This window comes from Gobio gobio (genome assembly GCF_949357685.1).
Source record: "Gobio gobio genome assembly, chromosome: 2".
In the NCBI taxonomy this organism is placed as follows: domain Eukaryota; kingdom Metazoa; phylum Chordata; class Actinopteri; order Cypriniformes; family Gobionidae; genus Gobio; species Gobio gobio.
In genome coordinates, this window is record NC_137098.1 from 61,805,063 (window position 1) to 61,825,007 (window position 19,945).

Below are 19,945 nucleotides of genomic sequence, written 5' to 3' on the forward strand. Positions count from 1 at the left end.
ATTAACTGAACAAAAACACAGGAATTTTGGTGAAAGTCATAACATTTACAGTAACATTAACCCTGTTACACCTGGCGAGTCACGCAGGGACTGTGCTCCTCCGCAGCGGTTCCTACCAGACCGGTCTGAAATAGTCCCAATAAACACTTAGGCTATTATAAGTGTAGGCTACCATAATGATTCAGGGGAAGAAAAAAAACACAGTTTGGAAAGTGAATTTATGTTGTACATTCTGATTACATAATTTTTGTAAATCTTGAACACAAAAAAGTTACGGACAGCAGCTTTAAATAAACTCGCAATTGTGAATTATTTTCATAAACTTCAATTCTGAGGGAAAGAGGCTGACTTTTTTTCTCAGAATTGTGAGATAAAAACTTGCAATTGTCAGAACTTATAAAGCCTATCTCATATCAGACTTTTTTTCCTATGAAAATGAAATGAAATTAAAGCTGCGAGCAGCGATGACGGGCCCAAGCCGGTGGCACCGCCACGCCGGTGGCATCAGCTTAACTGTGCACGGCAGGCAATAGGCATTTAAAATGGGAAAACATAAAAGGACTATGTCAAAGTCATCTGAATTCACCACATTAACTGCAGCAGTTGGTGCTGCTATGACCACAACAGCCACATCTATGAGATCAATTAAATTTATATGAATTTCATGTCAGATTATGTCAAAGGTCAAATTGGAATGAGTTCAGAATACCATTCGAATGCTGATGTTGTTTTATTCTAACACTTCTCTTCATGTGTTTTTGAGCTACCTTAGCTACCGTTTGTGCACCAATCTTATGCACCATAAAACATGCTTTCATTTCAATATGGGTGGTCCAATAAATTCTTTTTAATAAAAAATGTATAAATGGAGCCAAATCACAGAAACTGCAAAGATGATTTTAATATCAGTGTCAGGTAAGAGTAAGATGCGTGTCTACATTTTATGGAAGTTTATTATAAATAGCCACTTTTATAAAATCATGTGAAATTTATGTTTTAATACATTTATATTATATCAGTAAATAATTAATTTAAAGACATGTGCATCATACGTGATCTTGGCAAACACATCACATGACGTTTTTATTTTAAGTGATAGTTATTTGTGATAGCCTATATGAAAGGGTTAAATTATGATCAAGAGAGAAAGTCACACACACACACACACACACACACACACACACACACACACACACACACACACACACACACACACACACACACACACACACAGACACACACAATGATAGAGTGAGAGTGAGGGGGAGGGGAAGGACTGAGAGAAAGGCACACACACAAACTCACAGGGTGAGAGAGAGACCCCCCACACACACACACACACAGATAGAGAGGGGGAAGGGGAAAGACAGGCAGATGGCATTCCATAGACTTAATGGTTTGTATACTGTAAAAACTGTACATTCTATCCCCCTACACTACCCCTAAGCCTACATATCACACACACACACACACACACACACACACACACACACACACACACACACACACACACACACACACACACACACACACACACACACTACCCCTAAACCTACCATCACAGAAAACATTCTGCATTTTTACATTTTTATTAAAAAATTGTTTAGTATGCTGTTAAAGCTATTTTTATTTACGGGGACACATGAAATGTCTTCATAAACCATGATTATGTTGTAATAAACACCCCTCCAACACACGCATTTCTGAGGCTTTGCCCATTTCCACTGACTGACATCTCTGATGTGTGTGTTGAGTTTCAAGCAATTTCAAGCATGCTAAGAGAAATTATACAAATATTCACGTTCAAACCAAAATATCTGACTTCCTGTTGGTCAGAGCTAATGACTGTAAAGTAAAAAATTAACTAATTAATCACATTTTTTTCTGTAATTAATCACGATTAATCGCAAGTTTTTAATATTTTAAGTTTGTAATATTTTGATATTGTAATAATTTCAGTTACTCTCCAAATTAATTTAGAAACAATTTAAAGACAGCATATTGTAAATATGTGTTGTATTGTCATTTTTTATGAATGAAGACCAGTATCACTGATACTAAATTCTCTATGAAACATTAATGACGTTACATTACAGTATAACTGAAAGCTCCCAATTTCAACATTTATTAGTCTTTAAAAAACAACTTTTAATTTAAGTGAACTTAAAAAAATCTTTACATAAACCCAAAATAATAAATGTTATATTTACCCATGGCCTTCCCTGTTATACAGAAATGTAATAGTTATCAAACCTTCCTTAACTGCATAAATAATAAATGAAATATAGATGAATCATCATTAAAGCTACAATTTTCTCTGTTCCCGTTGTTCTTTGATGAACATTAATGACAGGCATCATCAGTGCTACTGTCACTTTAAGAACAACCGCGGATCTCACGCGCGGTCCCGCGCATCTCATTTCCTCACAACTCTTTAAAGTTCATTTAAGACGTTATTTAACTAATTTAAGACAGTATGAGAATACTCAAAATCCTCTGTGTTATTGTTTGTTCAACAGCAAAAGAGAACTCGATGTGAGCAGGAAACTGACGCGAGTCTATCTATGCGTCGAGTGTGTGTGTGTTTGTGTGTGTGTGTGTGTCAGTGTCCCTTGATTAGCTGACATGAGACGCATCCACACAGACAGGACACTGACACACACACACACACACACACACACACAGACAGGACACACACACACACACACACACACACAGACAGGACACTGACACACACACACACACACACAGAGACAGGACACTGGCATACAGCGCGCGCTCTTGTGTCTTGTCGCGCTTGGAAGCATTTACATGAATAGGAGCGTGATCATGTAACGCTAAGCAAAAATGGATATAAAAACGGACGCTGTGTTATTTGCGTTAAATATTTTTAATGCGTTAAGCTTCCGTTTCACGTTGACCGAGTTTGGTGGAGATTGAATAAATCACCTACGAGGAGAACGTAAAAACTTAGACCCTGAATTATACAAATATTCACGTTTAAACAAAAACTTTCTGTGAAAAAAGACACTTATAAACAGACACTTGTAGAAAATAATGTGATTTTTTTTTTTAAATAAATTTGAACTATGTCAGTATGAATTTAAAGACAAATGTGTCAAAAGTGATCTTTGCAAACACAGCACATGACCTTCTGTAAAGCACATGTATAGAAAACACACTCACACTCCTGTTTTAAAAAAAGAGTTCTGTCTGAATGAGTACATGAAATCACGGCTGTCAGGTGAAAAGAATTGTAACTCAAATGTCATGTAGAAAATGAGTCCTGTACTGATATAGTGTCATAGTTCATGTCCACATTAACCACTACGTTGTAATACAATACCCATGTCATCATACACATTTGTGTCCTCATAAATCACATAAGCAAGCACAGAGAGAGAGAGAGAGAGAGAAAGGGAGTTTCAAAAATAATACAACACTGCCCCCTTTTGGTGATTGAGGGGAGGGCACACAAACAGTCAAAAACATTATTAAACTTTGACATGTTGCCATGGCAGCATTATTTGAAATATCAGGAATTCATTCATATGTCTCTATCTGTCATGTTTTCACATTATACTGATGAAGTTTGAAGTCAATCGTGTGAAAATAAGATGGTGATTCAAAGCATTTTTGAAAGTGACACACTTCCTGCTGCCAGTTGGTGGCGCTATAACTTTGACTCACAAAAGTCATATCCATGTGATCGGCCTCTTACAACGAACACACAGCTGAAGTTTCATCCAAATCAGTCAATGTTTGCACAAGTTATTACACACTTCCTGTTTACCTTTTCTCGCCATAAATTCGTTGCTTCGCCACGGCCAAACCGTTTAAGATATCAAAAATCCGTTCGCAATTTAGCATCCTCTGTGTCTTGACTTCATGCTGACCGAGTTTGGCACTGATTGAAACAATGGCCTCGGAGGAGTATATTAAATTCCAGAGCATGTGTTTTCAGAACAACCCATATTAGCTCACTTCCTGTTGGGCTGACACGTAACTTAGAGCACGAAAGTTGTTTGGCCCGATGAGGTCTATATGTGTACCGAGTTTCATACATGTACGTGCAAGTGTGTTTGATATATAGACCAAGTTTTCAGACACCACTTTAGGGGGCGCTGTCGAGCCCCCCTGCCACGCCCGGGTACCAGCTTCAGCCCGGCTCTGATGGCCGCGCATTCCGATGTGTGTGCAAAGTTTCAAGAGTTTTTGAGCATGGTAAGGGCCCCAAAAGTGCCCGAGAAGTCGATAAAATAATAATAATAATAATAATTAAAGCTGCGAGCAGCGATGACGGGCCCAAGCCGGTGGCACCGCCACGCCGGTGGCATCAGCTTAACTGTGCACGGCAGGCAATATGCATTTAAACAGGAGAATATTTTAGAATCGCTCGAATATGCCACATTTACCGCAGCAACTGGTGCCACTATCACCACAAGCCACACCCATGATGTAATTTAAATCTAGATTAATTTTAATATCATAGGATAAAATAAATAAAAGTTATATTTTCCTGCTCAAAATTTTGTAAGTCCAGAAGGCCAGTATTTAATTCAAGGTGTTTGTAGTTCTTTTTTACTTATTCACACTAAAGTAGGGATGAAACGGTATGGAAATTTAACATCACGATTATAGTGACCCAAATTATCACGGTTATCAATATTATCACGGTTTTGTTCAAACAAGATGAAAGTGTTCAAAAAGAACAGATGCACACACTTAAAACATTTCAACAAGTTTTATATTTGAAATTAAACAAACAACAAATAACTAAAGCAGCTCTAAGCACTTTTTTAAGCTAGATTCTGTGGGATTTCTTTACTTAATGGCCGTCGTCAATAGCAACGCATAACGCATAAATAATAATAATTTGTCGTAAATATAATCTCTAATATTATCTCTGTAAATATATTCTCAATAAATATTCTCATCAGTGTTCAGCTATGATGCATTTAAATCAAGCATATTTTGTGTTAGAGCCCAAACAGTATCCAAGTGAAATAATGCATATCCATATTTCCATATGATTTGACAGTTTATTTTATTAAATATCAAAATGTGTGCATCATACCTGACACCTAGATGAACACTTTACAGTCAGTTTTATGACTGTCATTCTCTTTAAATGCTAGTGAAGTTTGGTAACGTTATACACGTTTCAATGTTGTATGTAACTTTGCAGACGGTCCCTAACTTCGCCAGCGTTATGCCAGTCATATCAGATGCGCTGTGGTTCTGCTGTGTTTTTTTTAAACCATTTTACCTAAATCACCAAAATAATAAATGTTATATTTACCCATGGCCTTCCCTGTAATACAGAAATGTAATAGTTATCAAACCTTCCTTAACTGCATAAATAATAAATGAAATATAGATGAATCATCATTAAAGCTACAATTTTCTCTGTTCCCGTTGTTCTTTGATGAACATTAATGACAGGCATCATCAGTGCTCCTGTCACTTTAAGAACAGCCGCGGGTCTCACGCGCGGTCCCGCGCATCTCATTTCCTCACAACTCTTTAAGTTCATTTAAGACGTTATTTAACTAATTTAAGACTCGAATATGAGAATACTCACAATCCTCTGTGTTATTGTTTGTTCAAGAGCAAAAGAGAACTCGATGTGAGCAGGAAACTGACGCGAGTCTATCTATGCGTCGAGTGTGTGTGTGTGTGTGTGTGTGTGTGTGTGTGTGTGTGTGTGTGTCAGTGTCCCTTGATTAGCTGACATGAGACGCATCCACAAAGATAGGACACTGACACACACACACACACACACACACACAAACAAACACACACACACACACACACAGCATACCGCAGCATAGCCATACAGTTTAAGTTCACCCACACTTTATATTAATAAAAAGGTTTACAGTGCAAATATTGTTGTTGCATATACTGTGCATAAAATTTGAAAACATTTGCAAAAAACACCACTGTATCATTAAATTTTTTTTTAAACCTTTAAGTAACCATTTTTTAAACATCTATAAACATTACTTTTACATAGATAGACGGACCAGATATTCCTAACACTTTGGGAATACTTAAGGGTTACTAGTTGTTTTGTAAACTGTCTATAAACATTATCTGGATGGTTATTATAAAGTTGCAACCGATGACTATAATACCTTGTTAAATAGTTAATAAACAGTACCAGTAAAACGTGGGCAGTACCAGTAAAACATGTAAACAGTACCAGTCAAACATGTGGGTTGTCCTGATACTGTACTTCAAAATGTAATAGTGTAAAAATTGCCACAGAATAAAGTAATTGTTCAAGATCTATTGGTAACTCATAAAAATAATGTCATATTTGCATAAACTGTCACTACCGTATATATCCCGACACTAGCACATTAAGATAAGCTATGAAAAAAATCATGTTCCTCTGCCTCTTTCTGGTTAAATAATGTTTATAATAATTGTTAATATAGCATGCTATATTAACTATTCCAGGTTATTTATGCATAGCATAAATAATAGTTAGTAGAGCATGCTATGCCACTTTCATCAAAACCTATTACAAAGCTATAGCAATCTCATGTCATTCCGTCTTTTCGAAAAAAAAGTTGCACTAACTGTTCGTTACAAGCAGGATTTGCCGTCAGGCAGGTAACGATAGCTAACATAAACATATTTTTGCTAGCCTACCTGCTGCAAACTTACACTTTTTTTTGTACAAGACAAGTAGAGCTATTTTATCCAGTGTAATTTATCACATACCACTATCTTGTTTTTTCTTATCCTCCTCTTCCTTTCTCTTTTTTCTTTTCTGGCTTCCTGAAGCATAAAATTCCGCTTAAAATCCGAAGATTTTGTATTTTGCCGCAGCAGAGATCGCGTGGTTGGCTGGCTGCTGTCAGCGACTACTGAGAGGGGGCCCTTAAGGGGGATCCCGATAACAGTGTCATTGCACTTTACTGCATTGACTATCAATGGGGCGCTCACACAGTTTGTCGTTTCATTTTATTCTTAACCTGTCGCTGTCTTGGGGCCCCAGGCCAGCTCGGGGCCCCAAGCAATTGCTTGGTTTGCCTGCCTTGTCGCGACGGGCCTACACACACACACACACACACACACACACACACACACACACACACACACACACACACACACACACACACACACACACACACACACACATGTTTGTTTTTGTGAAATGTGAGGACATTCCATAGGCGTAATGGTTTTTATACTGTACAAACCGTATTTTCTATCCCCTTACACTGCCCCTGCCCCTAAACCTAACCCTCACAGGAGACTGTGCAGTTCACTTTCTGTGAAAAAAAACTTGTTCTGTGTGATTTATAAGCATTTTGAAAAGTGAGGACATGGGGAACGTCCTCATATTTCACCCTCTTTTTGTAATACCTATGTCATACCCATGTCATTATACACATTTGTGTCCTGATATTTCACGAAAACATGCCCACACACACACACACACACACACACACACACACACACACACACACACACACACACACACACACACACACACACACACACACACACACACACACACACACACACACACACACACACACACACACACACAGAGACAAACCCCTTAGAGAGAAAGAGATGGAATTTTTTTTTATCCTGCTTCAAAACTAATACAATGCTGCCATCTTGTGTTCATTGAGGGGAGAGCAGCACAGACAGACAGAATTGATTATTTAAAAAAATATTTAAAATAAATAAATATATTGATCTGAAAAATAGTATAGTCCTTTTAAATTAATCCAAGTTCAATTACCAAACATACGATCTTAATTTAATTTAAATCAAAATATTATTTTACAAGATATGAGACAATTTCTGTTCCCCTTTTTTTGTCCTTATTTAATCCCTCGCCATGGCAACATTATTTGAAATATCCAATATTCGTTCGCATTTTAGCATCTTCCGTATCTTTGTTTCATGTTGACCGAGTTTGGTGGAGATTGAATAAATCGCCTACGAGGAGAACGTAAAAACTCAAGACCCTGAATTACATAAATATTCACCTTCAAACCAAAATATCTGACTTCCTGTTGGTCGGAGCTAATGACTGTAAATTAGAAAGTTGTCCGGCTCGAAGAGAACAATATATGTACCGAGTTTGGTGACTGAAGATAAAACTAACCCCCCCACTTTTGTCAAAAGGTGGCGCTAGAGAGGCCCTCATCCCCGCCCGTTTCTGAGGCTTTGTCCATGTGTACTGACTGACATCTCTGATGTGTGTGTTGAGTTTCAAGCAGTTTTATAAAATCATGTGAAATTTATGTTTTAATACATTTATATTATATCAGTAAATAATTAATTTAAAGACATGTGCATCATACGTGATCTTGGCAAACACATCACATGACGTTTTTATTTCAAGTGATAGTTATTTGTGATAGCCTATATGAAAGGGTTAAATTATGATCAAGAGAGAAAGTCTCACACACACACACACACACACACACACACACACACACACACACACACACACACACACACACACACACACACACACACACACACACACACACACACACACACACACACACACACACACACACACAATGATAGAGTGAGAGTGAGGGGGAGGGGAAGGACTGAGAGAAAGGCACACACACAAACTCACAGGGTGAGAGAGAACCCCCCCCCCACACACACACACACACACACACACACAGATAGAGAGAAGGGGAAAGACAGGCAGATGGCATTCCATAGACTTAATGGTTTGTATACTGTACAAACTGTACATTCTATCCCCCTACACTACCCCTAAGCCTACATATCGCACACACACACACACACACACACACACACACACACACACACACACCATAGCTGTCAACCCTCCCGTTTTTTCCGGGTTTCTCACGTATTTTAGCTCTTTTCCCGCTGTCTTCTCGTTTTAGTATTTTCCCGTAAAATATCCCGTATTTTTAAGTTCTGATTGTGTTAACTCAGAACACGCAACTATCTGGTTTAGTGCCAGAAGACGCGAATGAGAAGTTGCGCGCACTGTGAGAAAATTTTCCGTGCACTCATCCAAGAGCGCGCACACGTCTCTCAGCGCGCAAATATTGAGTTCTCTTTCAAGTCTTGCTCTTGAACGGACAAACTCACGCAAAAAGTATGTCAACATATTGATGAGTATTCTAGCAGACATAGTCTGTATATGGCTTAAGTAAGCTTTATACAGTCCAGAAAAGACGACGCATATCCGAGGTCTTAAAGGGGCAGTAGCCTTTACTGCTGTCTGTTTAATGTCAAACAAAAGACAAGGGCATCACTCACTGCTCTTGATTGAATAACTTTTGTAAGTTTAATAGGATTAATCTTTAATTTATACAGTCATATATGCAATGTTATTTTACATTTGATCAATTTCTGTACCTGAAAACTAATGTTAGACGTACCTGAAAAACCTGAAAAGCATAGTTTATTTTATTAGTATCTTTGCTCAATAGTATTTATTTGTGCTGCTGCTTGTATTTAAATGATTTGTTCTTATTATTTTCTTTTTTTTTATTTGACAGTAGTCCTTTTTTCCCTGAACATAACAAATACTGAACCGTACCGAAACGGTGAACCTTAAACCGTAATACAAACCGAACCGTGAGCAATCTGTACCGTTACACCCCTAGCGTAACGTATGATAAAATGACTGAAAAAAGGTTGGGTGTTGGGTGTTGGGTGTCCATTTGTGTCCTGATATTTCACAAAAACATGCCCACACACACACACACACACACACACACACAGAGAGAGAGAGAGAGAGAGAGAGAGAGAGAGAGAGAGAGAGAGAGAGAGAGAGAGAGAGAGAGAGAGAGAGAGAGAGAGAGAAACAAGTTTTTTTTTATCCTGCTTCAAAACTAACACAATGCTGCCATCTTGTGTTCATTGAGGGAAGGGCAGCACACACGGGCACAATACATTATACAAATAAATATTTATAAAATATATATATATTCATCTGAAAAATAGTACAGTCATTTTAAATTAATCTAAGTTCAATTACCAAACATACAATCTTAATTTAATTTAAATCAAAATATTATTTTACAAGATATGAGACAATTACTGTTCCCCTTTTTTTGTCCTTATTTAATCCCTCGCCATGGCAACACCGTTTGAGATATCCAATATTCGTTCGCATTTAAGCATCTTCCGTATCTTTGTTTCATGTTGACCGAGTTTGGTGGAGATTGAATAAATCGCCTACGAGGAGAACGTAAAAACTCAGACCCTGAATTACATAAATATTCACCTTCAAACCAAAATATCTGACTTCCTGTTGGTCGGAGCTAATGACTGTAAATTAGAAAGTTGTCCGGCTCGAAGAGAACAATATATGTACCGAGTTTGGTGACTCAAGATAAAACTAACCCCCCCACTGCTACCTTTTAGTGAGGGGAGGGCAGACAGAGAATAAATATTCAGAAGAAATATATTAAATAAAATAAATATATTGATCTGAAAAATAGTATGATTATTTTAAAGCTATTTGGTTACATTTTAATAAAACATTGTTTTAGTATGTTTTTAAACACACACACATACACGTTGTAATACCAGTGTAATACCCATGTCATTATACAAATTTGTGTCCTCATAAATCACAAACAAGAGAGAGAGAGAGAGAGAGAGAGAGAGAGAAACAAGTTTTTTTTTATCCTGCTTCAAAACTAATACAATGCTGCCATCTTGTGTTCATTGAGGGGAGAGCAGCAGACACAGAGAATTTCTGTTCCCCTTTTTTGTCCTTATTTAATCCCTTGCCATGGAAACACCGTTTGAGATATCCAATATCCGTTCACATTTTAGCATCTTCAGTATCTTTGTTTCATGTTGACCGAGTTTGGTGGAGATTGAATAAAACGCCTACGAGGAGAACGTAAAAACTCAGACCCCGATTTAACCAAAAATTTACCTTCAAACCGAAATATCTGACTTCCGGTTGGTCGGAGCTAATGACTGTAAATTAGAAAGTTGTCCGGCTCGATGAGGTCAATATATATACTGAGTTTGGTGATTGTAGATGAAACGAAGCCCTTCACTTTTGTCAAAAGGTGGCGCTAGAGAGCCCCTCATCCCCGCCCGTTTCTGAGGCTTTGCCCATGTGTACTGACTGACATCTCTGATGTGTGTGTTGAGTTTCAAGCAGTTTCAAGCAATTTCAAGCATGCTAAGAGCCTCAGAACAGCCAAAAGATTATTAAACTTTGACACGTTGCCATGGCAACAGTATTTGAAATTTCAGGAATCCATTTCATACGTCTCTATCTGTCATGTTTTCACATTATACTGATGAAGTTTGAAATAAATCTGGTGAAAATAAGATGGTGATTCAAAGCATTTTTGAAAGTGACACACTTCCTGCTGCCAGTTGGTGGCGCTATAACTTTGACTCACAAAAGTCATATCCATGTGATCGGCTTCTTATAAAAAACACACAGCTGAAGTTTCATCCAAACCAGTCAATGTTTGCACAAGTTATAACACACTTCCTGTTTCCCTTTTCTCGCCATAAATTCGTTGCATCGCCACGGCCAGACTTTTCGAGATATCAAAAATCCGCTCGCAATTTAGCATCCTGAATATGTTCACGTAATGCTGACCGAGTTTGGCAATGATCGAAACAATGGCCTCGGAGGAGTATATTAAATTCCAGAGCATGCGTTTTCCGAACAACCCATAATAGCTCACTTCCTGTTGAGCTGACACATAACTATGAGCACGAAAGTTGTTCGGCCCGATGAGATCTAAATGTGTACCAAGTTTCATACATGTACGTGCAAGTGTGTTTGATATATGGACCAAGTTTTCAGACCCCACTTAAGGGGGCGCTGTCGAGCCCCCCTGCCACGCCCGGGTACCAGCTTCAGCCCGGCTCTGATGGCCGCGCATTCCGACGCCTGTGCGAAGTTTCAAGAGTTTTCGAGCATGTTAAGTGCCCCAAAAGTACCCGAGAAGTCGAAAAAAAAAATAAAAAAAAAAATAAAAAAAAAAACAAAGAATTAAAGCTGCGAGCAGCGATGACGGGCCCAAGCCGGTGGCACCGCCACCCCGGTGGCATCAGTTTAACTGTGCACGGCAGGCAATAGGCATTTAAAATGGGAAAACATAAAAGGACTATGTCAAAGTCATCTGAATTCACCACATTAACTGCAGCAGTTGGTGCTGCTATGACCACAAACCACAACAGCCACATCTATGAGATCAATTAAATTTATATGAATTTCATGTCAGATTATGTCAAAGGTCAAATTGGAATGAGTTCAGAATACCATTCGAATGCTGATGTTGTTTTATTCTAACACTTCTCTTCATGTGTTTTTGAGCTACCTTAGCTACCATTTGTGCACCAATCTTATGCACCATAAAACATGCTTTAATTTCAATATGGGTGGTCCAATAAAATTTTTTTAATAAAAAATGTATAAATGGAGCCAAATCACAGAAACTGCAAAGATGATTTTAATATCAGTGTCAGGTAAGAGTAAGATGCGTGTCTACATTTTATGGAAGTTTATTATAAATAGCCACTTTTATAAAATCATGTGAAATTTATGTTTTAATACATTTATATTATATCAGTAAATAATTAATTTAAAGACATGTGCATCATACGTGATCTTGGCAAACACATCACATGACGTTTTTATTTCAAGTGATAGTTATTTGTGATAGCCTATATGAAAGGGTTAAATTATGATCAAGAGAGAAAGTCACACACACACACACACACACACACACACACACACACACACACACACACACACACACACACACACACACACACACACACACAATGATAGAGTGAGAGTGAGGGGGAGGGGAAGGACTGAGAGAAAGGCACACACACAAACTCACAGGGTGAGAGAGAGACCCCCCCCCCCTCCCCACACACACACACACACACACACACACACACAGATAGAGAGGGGGAAGGGGAAAGACAGGCAGATGGCATTCCATAGACTTAATGGTTTGTATACTGTACAAACTGTACATTCTATCCCCCTACACTACCCCTAAGCCTACATATCGCACACACACACACACACACACCATAGCTGTCAACCCTCCCGTTTTTTCCGGGTTTCTCACGTATTTTAGCTCTTTTCCCGCTGTCTTCCCGTTTTAGTATTTTCCCGTAAAATATCCCGTATTTTTACGTTCTGATTGTGTTAACTCAGAACACGCAACTATCTGGTTTAGTGCCAGAAGACGCGAATGAGAAGTCGCGCGCACTGTGAGAAAATTTTCCGTGCACTCATCCGAGAGCGCGCACACGTCTCTCAGCGCGCAAATATTGAGTTCTCTTTCAAGTCTTGCTCTTGAATGGACAAACTCACGCAAAAAGTATGTCAACATATTGATGAGTATTCTAGCAGACATAGTCTGTATATGGCTTAAGTAAGCTTTATACAGTCGATAAAGACGACGCATATCCGAGGTCTTAAAGGGGCAGTAGCCTTTACTGCTGTCTGTTTAATGTCAAACAAAAGACAAGGGCATCACTCACTGCTCTTGATTGAATAACTTTTGTAAGTTTAATAGGATTAATCTTTAATTTATACAGTCATATATGCAATGTTATTTTACATTTGATCAATTTCTGTACCTGAAAACTAATGTTAGACGTACCTGAAAAACCTGAAAAGCATAGTTTATTTTATTAGTATCTTTGCTCAATAGTATTTATTTGTGCTGCTGCTTGTATTTAAATGATTTGTTCTTATTATTTTCTTTTGTTTTATTTGACAGTAGTCCTTTTTTCCCTGAACATAGCAAATACTGAACCGTACCGAAACGGTGAACCTTAAACCGTGATACAAACCGAACCGTGAGCAATCTGTACCGTTACACCCCTAGCGTAACGTATGATAAAATGACTGATAAAAGGTTGGGAAACACTGGCTTAGGCTACTATCGAAGAAGAAGAAGACAGTTGCAGCCGCGGTTGGGAGGAAGAGGGAAAAAGTAGCGGGAAGTAAACTTCAAGGAGAGTATAGTAATAATAAATGATAATAAATGGAATAAATAAATAATAAATGAAAATAATAAATGTTATATTTACCCATGGCCTTCCCTGTTATACAGAAATGTAATAGTTATCAAACCTTCCTTAACTGTATAAATAATAAATGAAATATAGATGAATCATCATTAAAGCTACAATTTTCTCTGTTCCCGTTGTTCTTTGATGAACATTAATGACAGGCTGACTCCACAAAATGACTCTAATTTGCCTCTTTGAAAAATAATTCTCTAATTTAACCTTATTACTATACTAATTGTAATATAAATAATACAAATATTAGAAGAAAAATATTTTAAGTGGTCATTATTGACAATAAATATTGCACAACTAGTATTTAGTACCAAAAGATCTCCTCAAAATATTCAATAAATATTATTGAACTAAAATATAGAACATTTATTTAATTGAAAAATAGTTAAGGTGTATGGTCACATTTGACCATCAATTAGTATGAGTATGACCAATTAGTATGGAATACCTGAAGGCTAAGTACAATAAAAAACATTAACATTAATGTTAACATTGTTGCATTACTCTCCATTATAAAACGATCCTGTATGGTTGATGTAATAATCAATGCACACTATGCTGTACTGTTTACCAAAACTTGCTGCAAACCCCTGTAAAGTGGAGCTGTTGTGTATCAAGCCATTCAAATGTATTGACACAGCGCTAGAAGTATTGAGATTTCTGTGAAGCACGACTGCGCGCGCCGCCGGGAGATGATAGAGCATGTCGCAACTCCGTATGGTTTTTCAACACTCTGGCTTTAACTGTTATGCCATATTAGCGCCAAAACGCTATTTATTGTTTGAATTTCGCATTAAAACTTTAAAAAATGTAAAAGCTTAGACATTGTTTAATATCAAAAGCAGGTTTGGCAATTTGGCGTGAGATTAAGTTGGGCAGCGTGAGAGCGTGAGACAGAGCCTGAAAGCGTGAGTGTCACGCCAAATGCGTGAGAGTTGGCAACCCTAGGCAAAAGAGAACTCGATGTGAGCAGGAAACTGACGCGAGTCTATCTATGCATCGAGTGTGTGTGTGTGTGTGTGTGTGTGTGTGTGTGTGTCAGTGTCCCTTGAATAGCTGACATGAGACGCATCCACACAGATAGGACACTGACACACACACATACACATACACACACACACAGACAGGACACACACACACACACACACACACACACAGACAGGACACTAACACACACACAGACAGGACACTGGCATACAGCGCGCTCTCTTGTGTCTTGTCGCGCTTGGAAGCATGTACATGAATAGGAGCGTGATCATGTAACGCTAAGCAAAAATGGATATAAAAACGGACGCTGTGTTATTTGCGTTAAATATTTTTAATGCGTTAAGCTTCCGTTTCACGTTGACCGAGTTTGGTGGAGATTGAATAAATCACCTACGAGGAGAACGTAAAAAACTCAGACCCTGAATTATACAAATATTCACGTTCAAACAAAAACTTTCTGTGAAAAAAAGACACTTATAAACAGACACTTGTAGAAAATAATGTGAATTTTTAAAAAAAATAACATCAGCTTAACTGTGAACTGCAGGCAATAGGCATTTAAAATGGGAAAACTTAAAAGGACTATGTCAAATTCATCTGAATTCACCACATTAACTGCAGCAGTTGGTGCTGCTATGACCACAAACCACAACAGCCACATCTATGAGATCAAATAAATTTAAATTAATTTCATGTCAGATGATGTCAAAGGTCAAATTGGAATGAGTTCACAATACCATTCAAATGCTGATGTTGTATTATTGTAACACTTCTCTTCATATGCATATCAGGGTGTCCGCGGGGTCTTGAAAAGTATTAAAAGTTGATAAATTCATTTTTGGAAAATGAAGGCCCTTAAAAGGTATTAAAAAGTCTTAATCACGATTTTATGAGGTATTAAATTTTGTTCAAGCTTTGTCAAAAGAGTTTGACTCCAAAAAGTATTCATGAATATATTTATTTTCATCCCCATAACTATATAAAAAAAAAACCGGTTTGCTCGGTCAGTGAGATCAGCTCGGGGCGCGCGCACCGTCTACGGGTGACGTCACATATTTTGCGAAATGCGCGGTTAGGTGATGTGTCGCCCTCCACACGTTGCGAAACAGACTCCGAAATGGGGAAATGTAAATTTGCGGACTCCTGGTTGGAGAAGGATGAGTTTAAACAATGGCCGCAGGGTTTTTCTATGGTTTTTCCTGCATAGCGGCCGCCTCCGTCAAATTTCGTGCCACCTCTGTCTGTCAACAAAACTCAAGACAGGCAGTCCCTTGCTCAGATTAGGCATGTCGTGGTAATTAAATAATCATCAGAAATATATAATGTCACATGATCTTTCAGCAATCATTATTATTATTTTATGATTTGCTAGTACAAAGTCATCTAAAGCCATTCCATAGCTGAATGTCTTTCCTCCGCTGTAGCTGTCCATCATTCTCCGTTCAGAATTCAAACTGCGCGTCGTGTTTGGTTACAGTCAGTCAGCTGCTCGGTAAAGCTCACTCCAAGATGATATATTCCCGTAATAATACTTGATATGCAGATAAAATCATATATTTGTTGCCCCTTTACAGAGCTGCACATTACGTTTACAATAAACTATAAATCTTGAAATGTTATATTATTTGTGTAGGCCCATATAATTATTTACATTCATATATAAATTAAATATAAATTGTTTTTTTTATAAATGTATTTAATAAGAACACAAAGTAATTTGTACCTTTTCATTAACATTTTTAGATTTTATAAAATTAGTCCAGAGATGTTTTTTCAAGAATTACTTTTTGTAATTGCAAATTTTTTTAACTATCCACTCACCTAATTTAATATATATTTTTGTTATAGCTTATGATTATATATTTTTATTTTATTGCTCAACAGTAGTTCTCATCGCCGATGAGGTCTTTAAATATTTTGAGAAGGTCTTAAAAAAGTATAGTAGAGTCATTCCGTTTCATGTTGACCGAGTTTGGTGGTACTTTAGTTGAGTATTTGTGCACATTTATGTGTGTGCGTGTGTGGTCAAACTGCAAACACAAAACAATTCACAATTATTATCTAGTAATGTTCACATCACCAAATACGTTTCTAAAACATTGTAACATCAGCTTTGTGTACTAAGCATTAAACTTTGTTTAACTAAATGCAACATATTTTACAGGCAATACAAACTGTAAATGTCTAAAACAAAACAAATATATAACATATAGGCGTTTAGGCGCTAATCGCAAATAGCGATCTTCATAGTGATACACAAACCATCACAACACTTAAACAACATAACACTACTCACCACGCTGGGAATATAATGTAAGATAATAGTTTTAGCTGGAATTATTAAATGTTCAAATCTTCATTTGAGATCAACATGGCTTTCTCACTCAGTTCTCTAAGTTCAGTTTGTTTTTCCCTGCACTTCTTCCTGCACGATCACATCACTTGCGCTCACCGGAACAACGTCCTTAAAGGGGCAGCACCCAACATCAGGGATTACCAGTCCACACACACACACACACACACACACACACACACACACACACACACACACACACACACACACACACACACACACACACACACACACACACACACACACACACACACACACACACACACACACACACACACACACACACACACACACACACACACAGACAAATCCCTGAAGAGATGGAATGTTTTTTTTTTATCCTGTTTCAAAACTAACACAATGCTGCCATCTTGTGTTCATTGAGGGGAGGGCACACACAGGCACAATACATTATACAAATAAATATTTATAAAATATATATATATATTCATCTGAAAAATAGTATAGTCATTTAAAATTAATCTAAGTTCAATTGCCAAACATACAATCTTAATTTAATTGAAATCAAAATATGATTTTACAAGATATGAGAGAATTTCTGTTCCCCTTTTTTGTCCTTATTTAATCCCTCGCCATGGCAACACCGTTTGAGATATCCAAAATCCGTTCACATTTTAGCATCTTCCGTATCTTTGTTTCATGTTGACCGAGTTTGGTGGAGATTGAATAAATCGCCTACGAGGAGAACGTAAAAACTCAGACCCCGATTTAACCAAAAATTCACCTTAAAACCAAAATATCTGACTTCCTGTTGGTCGGAGCTAATGACTGTAAATTAGAAAGTTGTCCGGCTCGAAGAGAACAATATATGTACCGAGTTTGGTGACTGAAGATAAAACTAACCCCCCCACTTTTGTCAAAAGGTGGCGCTAGAGAGCTCCTCATCCCCGCCCGTTTCTGAGGCTTTGCCCATGTGTACTGACTGACATCTCTGATGTGTGTGTTGAGTTTCAAGCAGTTTCAAGCAATTTCAAGCATGCTAAGAGCCTCAAAACAGCCAAAAGATTATTAAACTTTGACAAGTTGCCATGGCAACAGTATTTGAAATTTCAGGAATCCATTTCATACGTCTCTATCTGTCATGTTTTCACATTATACTGATGAAGTTTGAAGTAAATGGGGTCAAAATAAAATGGTGATTCAAAGCATTTTTGAAAGTGACACACTTCCTGCTGCCAGTTGGTGGCGCTATAACTTTGACTCACAAAAGTCATATCCATGTGATCGGCCTCTTACAACGAACACACAGCTGAAGTTTCATCCAAATCAGTCCATGTTTGCAAAAGTTAAAATACACTTCCTGTTTCCCTTTTCTCGCCATAAATTCGTTGCTTCGCCACGGCCAAACCATTTGAGATATCAAAAATCCGCTCGCAATTTAGCATCCTGGATATGTTCACTTGATGCTGACCGAGTTTGGCAATGATCGAAACAATGGCCTCGGAGGAGTATATTAAATTCCAGAGCATGCGTTTTCCGAACAAGCCATAATAGCTCACTTCCTGTAGGGCTGACGCATAACTTAGAGCACGAAAGTTGTTTGGCCCGATGAGGTCTATATGTGTACCGAGTTTCATACATGTACGTGCAAGTGTGTTTGATATATGGACCAAGTTTTCAGACCCCACTTTAGGGGGCGCTGTCGAGCCCCCCTGCCACGCCCGGGTACCAGCTTCAGCCCGGCTCTGATGGCCGCGCATTCCGACGCCTGTGCGAAGTTTCAAGAGTTTTCGAGCATGTTAAGTGCCCCAAAAGTACCCGAGAAGTCGAAAAAAAAAATAAAAAAAAAAACAAAGAATAATCCTTAGGGGAACAATAGGGCTCTGCGCCCTTTGGGCTTGGGCCCTAATAATCTGAGGAAGAACAATAGGGCTCTGCGCCCTTTGGGCTTGGGCCCTAATAACAAGAGAGAGAGAGAGAGAGAGAGAGAGAGAGAGAGAGAGAAACAAGTTTTTTTTTTATCCTGCTTCAAAACTAATACAATGCTGCCATCTTGTGTTCATTGAGGGGAGAGCAGCAGACACAGAGAATTTCTGTTCCCCTTTTTTGTCCTTATTTAATCCCTTGCCATGGAAACACCGTTTGAGATATCCAATATCCGTTCACATTTTAGCATCTTCAGTATCTTTGTTTCATGTTGACCGAGTTTGGTGGAGATTGAATAAATCGCCTACGAGGAGAACGTAAAAACTCAGACCCTGAATTACATAAATATTCACCTTAAAACCAAAATATCTGACTTCCTGTTGGTCGGAGCTAATGACTGTAAATTAGAAAGTTGTCCGGCTCGAAGAGAACAATATATGTACCGAGTTTGGTAACTGAAGATAAAACTAACCCCCCCACTTTTGTCAAAAGGTGGCGCTAGAGAGGCCCTCATCCCCGCCCATTTCTGATGCTTTGCCAATGTGTACTGACTGACATCTCTGATGTGTGTGTTGAGTTTCAAGCAGTTTCAAGCAATTTCAAGCATGCTAAGAGCCTCAAAACAGCCAAAAGATTATTAAACTT